We start from the raw sequence: 13,495 nt of genomic DNA, 5'->3' as shown, positions 1-13,495 counted from the left end.
TCAGGGTTTTGTTAAGTGCTGCTGAAAAGGTTCAGTGGGGAGCTCTGCTCTGGAGCGAAGCTGGAACGATTCCCAGGCTGGGAAGTCTGGCCTCTTTGGTCAGAGAAGGACACTTTTAGGCAGCATCTCCAAGGAGAAGTCAAGACAGAAGAGCGAAAGAGAGAAGAAAATCATTTCGTCCTAAGAGAACGTTACCTAAATGACAGCAGGAAAGGAAAAGTGAAGGTAAGAAAGAAGCCAGAAGCTAGTTTATGTACACAGGCTTGGAGAAACCCACCGACGGTGCCTGTGGAGTTTAGCGCAGCGGGAGTGGGAGTAAAGGGGTTAAAGAGGGCGGGCCGGAGTAGCCCGGTAGTCCCGCCCACCCGCAATGTGGGCGGGGCTGCCCTGAGTGCGAGCTGGGATTGGCTGCGGGGAGGGCGTTCCGCTAGGACCGTACCAACAGCCGGGCTGCGCGGAGGCGGGGGTGGGTGTGGAGCGGCCGGCTCCTCGGGGAGCGGCGGCCGGGGAATGGCCCGGCCGGCGGCGGTGGGCGGGAGCCGCAGTGGCGGCGGCGGCGGCGGCGGCCGGGGGCGGTGAGCGCGGCGTGGGGCTGCCCCTCCCCGGAGGCGGCGGGGGCGGCCGGGGCCGCACCGCACCGCACCGCGCGGGTGGCTATGGAGCGAGCCTGAGGTCCGCCAGGTGAGCGGCGCGGCGGGAGAGGGCGCGCGACCCCCGCCCGGGAGCGGCGGGCTGGAGGGAGGGCGGGAAAGCGCGGGCGGCGGGGGGCGGGGCACCTCCCTCCGGGGCTCTGCGCGGGGCTCCGGGCGTCCCCGCGAGGCTGCGGGTGGCTCGGCCGGTGGAGCCGGCCCTGCTAAGGCGCGGGCGGTCCGTAGTCCTTGCGGTGACCGGGGCTTGCAGAGCACGGTCCCCAGAGGCTCCCAGCCCTGGCGTCGCCCTCCTGTCACGCTAAGCCGGCGTCTGCGGCCCAGGGAGCAGCGCGCTCTCGCTGGGTCCCTACCGGGCCCGCATGGTGGCCGAGGAGCGCGGATGACCTGCAGGCCCTGGGCCGGAGAGGGCAGCCTTGTCCTGAGGTCGGCGCTCGGAGCGCGGCGGGGCACAACTTGAACCGACACTAGTCCACAGTGGACTGCGCTGGCGGTTTCATTTCCGGGTGTGATGGCTCTGCGATTAAGAGCGAGCCCAGACGTTGTCTTAATGATGAATGTGAACGTTGTCAAGCTGTGTCCTTGATTGTGGAGTCTGATAAGACAGTCTTTTTAATCAGGAACCCCTGATCTTTCAGGCTCCTGATAAAAAGAAGGGGGAACAGGGCGTGGATGGTCCTTATACAAGGACAAGACTGTATCTCCAGTAGGATGGGTAAGGAGTTTAGGATTTGGGGAAAGGATATGTTTTACACTGTCGCTTGGTTCTAGAGGGTCATCTCTACTCATCTAGAGGTTTGGTAGCTCACGTTAGAAGGAAGAAATAATGCGATTTTTTTCCCCACTATTGAGGTCTAGGACTTTATAATGCAATCAGTAATCGGGTAAAGTCAAGATTGTCATTTATTAACCAGGCTTGTATTGCTTGGCTTGTAATTTCACTGGTCTAGTGATCTGTTTGCTTCCCGTTCCTTGAATTTGTACAAGCCCTTTGCGATAAGCCAAAGGCATTTCTGCGTGGTATTTATCCTTCTGAGAAACAGGTTTGAGTATTAAAATGCTAAATTATTTACATAGGCTCTGAACCAATTTAAGGTAAATTTACATTTAAATTATTGCATTAAGTTAATAACTTTCTTAAAGATGTTGCACTGTGTGTCCCCGATCCAACAGTTCCCTATCAGCAAGATGCCTGGTCCACGTTTGAAAGTGGTTATCAAAGGAGAACAACGCAAGGGATCGATCCCTGTGCCCCTTTAATCCCAGCACTCGGGAGGCAGAGGCAGGCAGATGGCTGTGAGTTCGAGGCCAGCAAGGGCTACATACTACATAGTAAGACCCTTTCTTAGAAAACAAATAGAGGAAAATAAGAAAGGTACTGGTGAGTAATTCTAGCCCCACTCATAGTAAACAACAAAGATGGAAATGGATGGAGGGAAAGAATAATTTAAAAAGGGGGAAAAAAAAATCTGCCCTGGCGGTGGCAGGGGCAGCTGCAGCAGCCTGTGGGAAGCAGAGGCAGGCTGATCTGAGTTTGAGGCCATCCTGGTCTGCTAGCGCCATGACAGCCAGGGCCACACAGAGAAATCCTGTCATGAAAACATACACAGATCTGGGATTCATTGCTTTCCTTGTGAAAATGGGGTTGATTTGCTTTGTTTCCTTAGAACTAGTGAGAAAATAGGTGCATTTTATTTTGAAAGCACTTGCTTTGCTTTTTAAAAATATATTTTGAACAAAAGTGTACTTTGGAAAAAGCAAGTCACTGGTGTTTATTTTTCATAATCTTTTGTGTCATAGAATCATTTTATGCTGTTAATGATTATTTACTTTTAGTCACTTCTTTTGGTTTCCATTTATAGATTTTTAACGTCCATATATCTTTCAAACTTCTAGGTTTGTTGTTGTTGTTTTTTCAAGACAGGGTTTCTCTCTGTAGCCTTGGCTGTTCTTGACTCACTTTGTAGTCCAGGCTAGTCTTGAACTCACAGAGATCTGCCTGCCTCTGCCTCCCTGAGTGCTGGGATTACAGGTGCGCACCACCATTCCTGGCTTGCTTCTGTTTTTTTTTTTTTTTTTTTTTTTGGTTTTTTCGAGACAGGGTTTCTCTGTGTAGCCTTGGCCATCCTGGACTCACTTTGTAGACCAGGCTGGCCTCGAACTCACAGCGATCCGCCTGCCTCTGCCTCCCGAGTGCTGGGATTAAAGGCGTGCGCCACCACGCCCGGCTGCTTCTGTTTTTTTTAAAAAAAAAAATCTTCTGAAATTTTAATTCTTAAATGAAAATTTCTGTTTGCTTTTAGGGCATGAATTAGCTCCTATGACTACCATTTCGGTGCTGTAAGTGTCAAGCCAGGGACTTCAGCCTTCAAATCGATAACTATTTAAGATCTCATAATAGAGACTTCTGATAGATTGCTCACAGTTTTAAACAGTAGAAGGAGCTGTGGATGTCAGGTTAATCTGTGCTTGAGTACCAGGGGATTTTTGTGTATTGGGGTAGGGCACAATTACCTTGAGACCCTACAGTTTTAATTCAAGGAGCATATTGTGGGTGAACATGAATTATTTGTTGGTTGGATTAATAAATGGAAATTAGTGTGAGGGAAGCATAACCATAGTGTAAATACTAGGTTTTTTTTAGCTCCCTCCTTTAATCAAAAGTAATAATAAATAAATAAATAAATAAATAAAATAAGGGCCAAGATAATGTGTTTCTGATTTCTGTTGGAAATGTGCTCTTAAAGTGGATGTCTGCAAAGGGTCCTGTTTACTGTCTCTGTCTTGAGATTCAGCCCTGTGATTATCTGGTGTGCCAGCCACCTGCAGCCTGTCCGAGCTCTGGTCACAGAGAGTTGCACAGACTTCCTCCTGCCGCCTGTACTGGCTAACTGAGCAGCTGGATGGATAGCCAGTGTTTTAGAGTTAATGGAAACCCTCCAGCACCTCACGCCTCTCCCTCTTCTGCTTCTTTAAGCCTCTGTGACGAATGAGTTCAATAACGTGGGGCTGCAGAACAGCAGTCTCTCCTTTGCTACTGAAATTCCTGTCTGACTAACTTAACAATGTCCACACGACGGCGAGAGCTGCCTAGAGGAGATGCAGAGATCCTCTGCTACGTGGGGTTGGTTACAGAAATTAAACTATTCTGCACATAATGAAAAGATCTTCTGATAGGATTTTTCCTGCCAAACCAGAAGACGTGCCTGCCTATAGACCTAGAGAAGCTTGGCGAGAGCTGAGTGTCAGATGGCGCAGAATGAGGCAGTGTGCTTTGGTATGTCTGAGGTCTGTACTTGGTGGGAAGGTGCTGGCCACGTTAGAGGAGACTTGTTAATTTGGGTACGTTATAAAAGGAAGCCAAGGAATATGAAATTATGAATGAATGCATAAGAAGAAAAGAGCCAGCCGGGTGTGGTGGTGCAAGCCTTTAATCCCAGCACTCTGGAGCCAGAGAGGCAGGTGGGTTGCTGTGAGTTCGAGGCCAGCCTGGTTTACAAAGCAAGTCCAGGACAGCCAAGGCTACACAGAGAAACCCTGTCTCAAAAAAAAAGGAGGAGGAAAGAGCCACATGTGACATAAGGAAGTCTGTGCTCCCGAATGCTGACTGTGTGCGTTGTGTGCATACCTTTGCCTCATTTATGTAATGTTGAGAAATAATGTACTAAGTGCTAATTCTTATTTTAGGCATGCTTTTGTAGGTAAGGTCCTACAATATGTAGTGTACTCTGTTTCTTTTTAAACAGTGTAGTCTAATCCTTGTCTCAATTTCAGGATTACTAGCATCCATTACTGACAGTAATTGAACAAGGGCTTGAAGTGATTGTGAACTGTAGGCTGCTTGCCCTTGCTTTTTTTTTTTTTTTAGTTTTTTAGTTTTTTTGAGACAAGGTTTCTCTGTGTAGCCTTGGCTGTCCTGGACTCGCTTTGTGGACCAGGCTGGCCTCGAACTCACAGCGATCTGCCTGCCTCTGTCTCTGCCTCCCTAGTGCTGGGATTAAAGGCATGCGCCAAGGTGCCAGGCACCCTTGCTTTTTTACTTAGTAGATCTGTTTTTAATAGTCTGCCTGTACAGCTTCTGACCTTCTGTGGAGTAGAGGCCTAGGCCACTCTGTTTCCTCAGGTCAGATTTGAGATGGTTAAGTAAATAGGCTTGTTAACCACTCTTTCGGTTGTCCAAAGATCTTTTTAATTCATTTTTTTTTCCTTGGCTTGCATCCTGTATGTGCACTCTGTGTTGTGTTGTTCTTCCTGGGGACAGAGTAAGACTGGAGCGAAGACTCGGTGAATAAGGTTCTTGCCATGCAAACATGAGGACTTGAGCTCATAACCCCAGCACCCAAGTAAAACCTGAGCGCACGGCAGCCTTTAATCCCAGCGCTCCAGAGGCTGAGACAGGGCCCACAGGGCAAGGCGACTAGTCAACAGCGCAGTCAGGGAGCTCTAGGTTCAGTGAGGGACTCTGCCTCAGGGCATAACGTAGAGAAGGATTGAGGCGCTCACACACATACACACCCCACACATATGTGCTTCTACATGTGTGAACACACATATGTGTGAATACCACACATGCATAAAAAGAAAACATAGAGGTCATAGTGTTGGGTCTTGTTTCAGAACCTACTGTAATACTTGAATGTCTGGTTTCAGTCTTATGCATCATTCATATATCTTTCTTGGGCAATGTCTTCTTCATTTTCTTCATTCTCTCTCCTAACATCTCCAGGTTACTCCCAGTTTCAGCCAACACCAGGAACCAGGCTAGCAATAGTGTGAGAATGGTGTAAGCGTGGTGTGCAGATGGTAGCAGTTGGGCAATTTTAAGTTGAGTGTGTAAAATTGGTAAACATAGTAAATATTTCTACCATTTTTACTATACTCTGTTTCTGAATTCATTATAGATCTTATTTCTCATTTCTCTATGTCCGTTAAAAAAAAAAAAAGCCATCTCTAAACCATGCTTATAGCCATAAAAGCCTTTCCCTTGCTGTTCGCTTCTGTTAGGTCCTTGGAAAATACAAAGAAAGAGTGAAACATCTCCTGTACTCAAGGAACTTTCTAGACAGTAGAAGAGGAGATGGGTATGCCAAAAAGGTGTGTGTCCATGTGTGCTCGTACACACAAGTGTACCTCCATACTCTAAAAAAGAGATCATACTTGGAGTAACCTAGCCATCATTTCAGCAGCCCCACTTGAGTTTCTGTTATTTTGGAAAGTGATTTCCTGAGGTTTGTGGGATATATGGGTGAAACCTAAGGTGCTAAGTAGGCCTGGTGCTGTGAGTGAAGTCCCAGGTGGGAGGATCATTTGAGCCCAAGAGTTCTAGACCAGCCTGGGCAGCAATATACTGAGATTATGTCAATACAGTAAGTAAGTAAATAAACGTACATTAAGGTGTTGTTATTGCAGATGCTTACATACCTTTAGGCTAACCTGAGCAGCAATACACCGAGATTCTGTCTAAACAATACACAAACAAACATTAAAGTGTTATTATTGCAGATGTTTACATATCTTTTGAGAACTGTAGTGATTTGCACCTAAAGGCAATTCTAACTTAAAAATGTAAAAGTTAGAGGGAAATATTTGAAATTCCATATTCCCACAGTATATATGAATAACATTCTTTAACACAGCCTTAAGTGGTGGTTGTGTACTGATAACTTGAGTAATGAAACACCCAGGACATAGGAAGCCTCGATACACTTTGTACCTTTAAAGCATTTTCCGCTGAGTGTCTGGGTCACTGAATAATGCCTATCTCTGTTTTGTGAAAGGTATAATTGTTTTTCTCCCCCACCCTTTTTTGTTTGTTTTTTAAGCAAGAAGACTAGAAGGTTGTCCTGAATTAAGGTTTAAGTGGGAATAGGTTGCAAGGTTTTTTGTTTTATTTCATGTATTTTTTAACATAGTTTTTTTTGTTGTTGTTGTTTTTTGTTTTGTTTTTTGCCATTTTTATTTTAGTCTCACACCTGGGGGCGGTTTCCTTAGTTAATGCTTCATTAAAGCCTGGTGGTCATTTTTAGTTGATGTCTTTCACAGGGAACTGTTAAAAGACCTCACATGGAAGATTCTTGTTTTGGTTTTGTTGTTGTTTTTTGTTTTCGTTCTTGGTTTTCTTTTCCAGACAGGGTTTCTCTGTGTAGCCTTGGCTGTCCTGGACTCGCTTTGTTAGACCAGGCTGGCCTCAAACTTTCAGCGATCCACCTGCCTCTGCCTCCTGGGTGCTGGGATTAAAGGCATGTGCCATCTCACCTGGCAGACATTTCTTATTTTATAGATATTGTATGGATGTTTAAATTAAAACAAAAATATAGACCAACTTGGACTGTGTGGGAATTAGTTTTTTTGGGGTTTTTTGACTTTTGTTTTTTAAGTTTTAAGACAATTTAGCCTTAAACAGTTAAGGACAGAGGTAGCTTTCTGAGTGAGAGCCCTGTGAAAGGCACGCTGCATTTCTGATTTTTGTGTGAGATAAAATTTAGGTCTGTGCTTCCCACCTATTGTAGTTACACTGACCATGGCGGAGTTTTACTTATTGCTAAGGGGCAAAGATGTAAATTCACAGCAGCTAATAATAGTGCAACTCACTGCTGTAATGTCAATGCCAGTTAAAAACCAGAGGGTCAGTACATCAGGGTGAAAGTATTTTTTTTTCCCTCTGTATTAAGGGGTTAGGAGTTTTGCTATTGGCTTTGGCTGCAATACAAAGGTTGGGCATTATAAGCTTAGCACGTATAGTTGTATGAATATGTGATACTAGCCTTGATTGCACTGCATAATTATATGTAAGGTTGTAAAGTATATAGGTAGGGTTAGTAAATGATCCATATTAGGGTTGACTATAAAAAGACTCTCCAAAAATTATATCCTGAAACTTATCCCCAGCGCAGTGTTCCTTCCTAGGTGAGGCTCTTAGGAATTGCTTGGATTACGAGAGTGCTAATTTTATCCACGGATGAGTTCACAGGCGAGCGGCTATTAGTGGCCTAGCTGGAGGTAGGTCGGTGGGGTGCTTCTGAAGAGTGTATCTTACCCCTAGACCATGTGGTGAACATCTTTGTTCTGCCATGTGCTTCCTGTCATAATGTCCTGCCTCCCCTTGGGCACAAAAGCAGTGGAGCTGGCTGCCCATGGACTGAAACCTCTAAACTCAAGCGCAAATAAATGTTTCCTCATTTAAGTTAATTTGTTCGACTATTTATCATAGCATTGAAATTGAATAACACAATTAAGATGAGAATCTGCTTCTTGTGTTACTTTTAAGAAACTGTTTCTTCTTAAACATCTACAATACATGGCAGGAAAAAATAAAAGGAGCATCACTTTTACAATAGCAGGCATTAATAATCAGTTACAAATGTAGCCTGATATAACTGCTTTCCAGTCTGATCTTTATGTTTAGTGATCAGTTTCGAGTCACCAGCCCCCATCTCCACGTTGTTCTTATTTTTTCTTCTTCTTCTTCTTTTTTTTTTTTTTTTTTTTTTTTTTTTTTGGTTTTTTAAGTCAGGGTTTCTCTGTGTAGCCTTGGCCATCCTGGACTCACTTTGTAGACCAGGCTGGCCTCAAACTCACAACGCTCCGCCTGCCTCTGCCTCCCAAGTGGTGGGACTAAAGGCGTGCGCCACCATACTAGGCCCTCCCAAATTGTTCTTAGCCGTGTGCCTTGTTTTTCTACCCTCCTCCTACCCCTGTGTGTTTACCAACACCAAAAGAGTTGATAGGAGACATTAGAGAATGGTCTATACTGCTTCAAAATGTATCTGCTTACGACAGTGTCGTGTGTTCTCATGTCCTGTGTTCTCAGCTGGTTGGTTACTGCCCACCTGATCCATGCTGGGGTCTCATGGATGGCTCCGTGCATCTCAGAACTCACTGGGACTGGAATGCCTTTGATTGCTCTACTTACCTTCTGGTGTTTCATCCGGATGGCCAGACTAGCTGGTTGCATGCTAAGCCTCTTTCCATATAGGTCATCCATGGGACAGTCTAACCAAAGTGTCTTTATGTAGTATCTAGAAACAAGAAGTGAATGTGGAAGCTGCCAGGTGTCTTAATGCCTAGGCTCAGAAGTGCAGCACAGCCATCTCTATAGCCTTTTGATCAAAGCCAGCCAGGAGGAGAAAAACTAGACCCCACCCTTTGGTGGGAGGAATTGTTGATGTTTATCTATGGAAATAGTCCACAAAAGAATCTTAATTAAATCAGGTCTGTCTGAATATATACAGCCTCCACAGGGAAAGACACTTGGCTCAAGCCTGATGGCCCGTGAGCTCAGTCCTCAGAACCCACATGGAGGTCCTTTGACTTCCATGCATGTCTTGGGTGTGTTCCCCCATTCATTCACAATAAATATACAAATTAAGGACTTTGCATGGAGATTTTTTTTTCCTTATACTTAGCAAATTTTCAGTTTTGGTGAAACCAGCACTTTCCAAAGAGATTGACTGGTAAAAAGGGACCTTATAGTGTCTCCTCAGGATGGGGCTCAGGATGAGAACGTGCATAAATGTGACCCCACACTAGCTACATAAGGTCTTCCCATGCCACACATCCCCTGGTCCTCTGCACAAAATGCCTGTGACTGAATATTTAGTTTGTTTTGTGGGAAGAGCTTGATTTGACTGGACATCCTAACAAACAAAACAAAACTTATGTTCACTTTTACTAAAACTTTCACTTTTTATCGCTGTGAATAAAAGTTGGGATTAGTGTGAAGTTGTCAAATCAGAGGCCCAGTCAAAGGTGCTCAGCTGTTAAGGAGGCTTGGAGCCTCCCTGGAGCTCTGACCTAAAGGACCTCCCTGCCCCAAGTAAGTATTGGGCCAGGTGTTCTCAAGGTCCTTAGCTACTGCACGTGTGGATTTCAGTTGCAATTTATAGACCTCTGCATCACTACGATTTTCTGTGTATCTTCTCTGAAGCATTTCTAGATTCTTGAACAGAGACCTTTATGCTAACATACAGCATTCCCTTCCCTCTGAGTCTGAAGCTCTTGTAGAAGCACCTTCCAGTGAAAGGTTTGTCCTTGCAAACATACAGCAGCACACAGTGTTGGGGTGTGTGTGTGAGAAGAACAAAAGTCAGTGAGCCTCTGTGACAGGCGCCGTGTGAGCTGCTGAGGAGGGAAATAGGGGTTTCCAGGAAGACTCCTCGTAAAGGTCTGCTTTGCCAGCTTGGAGCTTAGAGACTTCTGGCAAATGTTCCGCTTGCGCTGCCTCTTTGATATTTAACACTCTCTGAGGTATGTTACCACCCCAAGTCTGCTTGTTCTTTGAAGTAGGCTCTGTTCCATATAACAAACATGAAAATTAATGACCGAGGTGTAACTGGACAGTGTTGCTCTGTGTGAGCATTTACAGCAGGAGGTGAAGACATAAAACAGAACAGGCACACAATGCTACTTTGGGAATGCTAGGGAGGCTTTCATGAGTGGTTCAGATTATACCCAGTGACCCTGCTTTTATTTTCTTGTATCTGAAGTGGAGGATCTTAAAACTCCAGCTTGCAAAGTATATAGTTTACTGCTTTCCTCTAATCAAAAAGCATAGTAATATAGCCTGGAAGCTGGGTGTTGGCACCCTTTCTCAAATATAAAGGAGTAAGGGGGATCCTCCGAGGGAGCCATGTTTCCGATCAGGGAGTTAAGAACCATGTAGGAGGAGGCAGCTTAAGACAGAACGTGGTTATGCACTGGCCAAAAGTCGGGAACTGCTAGCGGGGTACGGAGGGGCTAGAAACGCCCTTGGAGCTGGGCCCTGAGAGAATTGGGCTTTAAACAAGAGGAGCTAAGGAGAAAAGGTATTTCAAAGATGTTGAGGGTAAGGAATGGTAGAACCAGAGGGCAGCTAGACATCCAAGGGAGAACCAGCGTCAGTACCGTAGTTCATTTGGTGGAAGCCAGGGTGGTCAGTGAGAGGGCTGCCTCACTCAAAACCACTCAGAGCTTGATCTAAGGCACCAACCAAGGACAAAACGTGTAGTCATCATCAAACCCCTACCCAGATCTAGCCAAGGGACAGAACATTCTCCACAGTTAAGTGGAGACTGGGGACTGACTTTCACAGGATCTCTGGTGCCCCATATTTGGCCATGTCCCTTTGTTGGGGAGACCCAATGGCACTCGGAGGAAGGATAGCGGACTACCAAGAAGAGACTTGATACCCTAGCACCATATTCGGGGGAGGAGGTCCCCCTCAGTCACAGTCATAGGGAAGGGGGATTGGGGTGAAAGTGGGAGGGAGGGAGGAATGGAAGGATGCATGGGATGGGATAAAAAATGAGATGTAATATGAATTATTTTATTTTTCAATATGTGTTTAAAAAAAAAAAACCACTCAAAGCAGTTCTTCTCAGCCTGCCTAATGCTGAGCCCCCTAAAATATGGCTCCTCATGCTGCAGTGACCCCAACCATAACATTTTCATTGCTCCGTCTTAACTGTAATGTTGCTACTGTTAGGAATTGTAATGTAAATGTCTGTGTTTTCCCACGGTCATAGGTCATGTGACCCCCACAGGGTCGAGACCCACTACTAGTTGGGCTTTATTCAGTCCTGCAGGTCCAGAAAATGTGCATGAAAACTCACTTCCCTTTTCCCCACATCTGCTCTCTGTCGTTCTTCAAAGATGAATAGTGATAATGTAACAATTGAATTCAGTTCCCCAACCTAAGTTTCTGCTCTACCTGAATAGATGAATTGTTTGCCGCCCTGAATTGATGAGTATATTCTTCTGAGGCCTTTCCTAAAGGTAATGAGATTTCAAAACTTAAACGCTTACAAACTGGGTTTCGGATTTGAACCTTTTTGTCTTAATTTTGGCACTGCTAAAACTTTTGTGTTGGTGATTAGACAGAAAGACCAGGCTGGGCTGTATAGCTCAGTGTTAGAGCACCTGGATAGCGTTCACAAGGCCCTGGGTGCCATCCCTAGCACAACAAACCAAACAGGCCCGAGCCTGAGGTGATGGGGTGCAGTCCCTGCAAGCAGGGAGAGGGAAGCCAGAAAGATCGCTTCAGGTTCAAGGCCAGCCAAAGCAAAAACAGGGCTGGAAGTGCTACTTGTGTATAATAAGGGAAGAGTCTCTTTATTCTGCATAAACTGTGCACAACCAGGAGATACGTACTATCAAAGTCTAGTTGACCAGACTTCAGTCCCAGAGTGCATTTTATAGAAAGGAAAAGCCTGTTTAGCTGTCCCCTTTAGCCAGATCTGTCCAGTGTTCATCTGTGACTCCTTAGGCTGGATTTCTGTTTCCTGTATCTCTGCACCCTGTAATGTGTACTGTTCAACAAATGAATGAAACAACAGTATCATTAGAGCTAATATTGAAATCCACTCTGCTAACACGGCCGTTGTGCGTAATTACCAGGAACTGCTTTTACTGAGTTCCTTGCCAGATCCGATACCATCACAATTACATTTATCGTAATGAAACCCATTACTTTGTGTGCTAACTTAAAAAATAACTAAATAAAAACAATTACATTTTTAGTTGTGCTCACACAGCTTTTGTTCCAGCTTAACAGTGTGATGAGAAATGGTGATGAAGCAGAACAGGTGGCTGGGGATAATTGGGACTTGAATTGAACTCTGGCTTCTGCTTCCTTCATGAAAAGAACAGGAAGGAGTGATTGGTTGTTGAGAATGAATGACACATTAGCTGGCTCAGGCAAGGCATTTTGCTTTTGGGTTGTTTCCATTTGTTAAAGAAAAAACCTCAAATTTCGATGGAGTGTCTCAGTGCAGTTGTTTGCTCTGTTTTTTATATTGGTCTTATTTCTTAGATTAATGGTTTGAGTTGTTGAATGAGTTGCAGAATGAAGCAACACCCTGTTATCTTCTTGTCATTTATTTTGTTCCATTGCTGTACAGTACAGGCAGTAGACATATAGCACAGTAGGCTTGTGCACATTTAAAATGGCTTTGTGGAGCTGGGCAGTGTAGCTCATGTCTATAATCACAGCACTTGGGAGATATTAGCAGGAAGATTATGAGTTCTGCCTTGAACTACATGAGACCTAGTCTTAAAAGCCCAGTGGAGTGGAAAGCAACTTCTCAGCATACACATAAAACTGAATTGCATGTTTTGACACCCTCTGTCTTGAGAACTGCCCGGTGTGTGGTGAGCCCACACTGGAAGCAGCACTCATTTTGGTCCATGGCATTAGCATCCTTGCTGTTCGCCTCACCATTCAAGACATAGCAGTGTTGCTGTCATTAGATTGTGAGATGTCTGATCCTAGTCTATTAGCAGCCAGATGGTTTGGGGAAATGTTTTTCCTTTACTTAATTCATCCAGATTTGATTATCCATATTTTACCAGGAAAAATAAGGGGGTCTGCTTGAGGTGAGTCCATGTCTGAGTGCTATGCTCAGCCACATGCACACCAGCTGTGGCCTGTCTGCTTGCTGCACACTTGTATTTGAAAGGAGTTATGTCTCTCTCCAGGCATGACAAGGATTCACTTACAGATCTTTTTTTGTTTGTTTGTTTTGTTTTTCAAGACAGGGTTTCTCTGTGTAGCCTTTGTAGCCTTGACTGTCCTGGGCTCGCTTTGTAGACCAGGCTGGCCTTGAACTCACAGCAATCTGCCTGCCTCTGCCTCCCGGGTGATGGGATTAAAGGCGTGCGCCACCATGCCCGGCTTTTTTTGTGTGTGTGTGTGTGTGTGTGTGTGTGTGTGTGTGTGTGTGTGTTTTTGTTTTTTTTTTTTTTTTTTTTTGGTTTTTCAAGACAGGGTTTCTCTGGGTAGCCTTGGCTGTCCTGGACTCGTTTTGTAGACCAGGCTGGCCTCAAACTCACAGTGATCCACCTGCCTCTGCCTCCTGAGTTCTGGGATTAAA

The 13,495-nt window shown here is 45.1% G+C and overlaps 1 protein-coding gene across 1 annotated transcript in view; it reads left to right on the top strand.

Moving 5' to 3' along the window:
• The first annotated feature begins 585 nt into the window (after positions 1-585).
• Positions 586-13,495, top strand: part of Fam20b (FAM20B glycosaminoglycan xylosylkinase) — a 38,423-nt gene continuing 25,513 nt past the window's right edge. Inside the window, exon 1 of the mRNA XM_051147636.1 lies at positions 586-681. The gene's annotated coding sequence lies outside the window, so the exon portion shown is untranslated. The remainder of the gene's footprint in view (positions 682-13,495) is intronic.

This window comes from Acomys russatus, chromosome 6, assembly GCF_903995435.1.
Source record: "Acomys russatus chromosome 6, mAcoRus1.1, whole genome shotgun sequence".
Lineage (NCBI taxonomy): Eukaryota > Metazoa > Chordata > Mammalia > Rodentia > Muridae > Acomys > Acomys russatus.
Note: the sequence above shows the minus strand (reverse complement) of the source record. Positions and strands in the feature narration are given on the sequence as shown.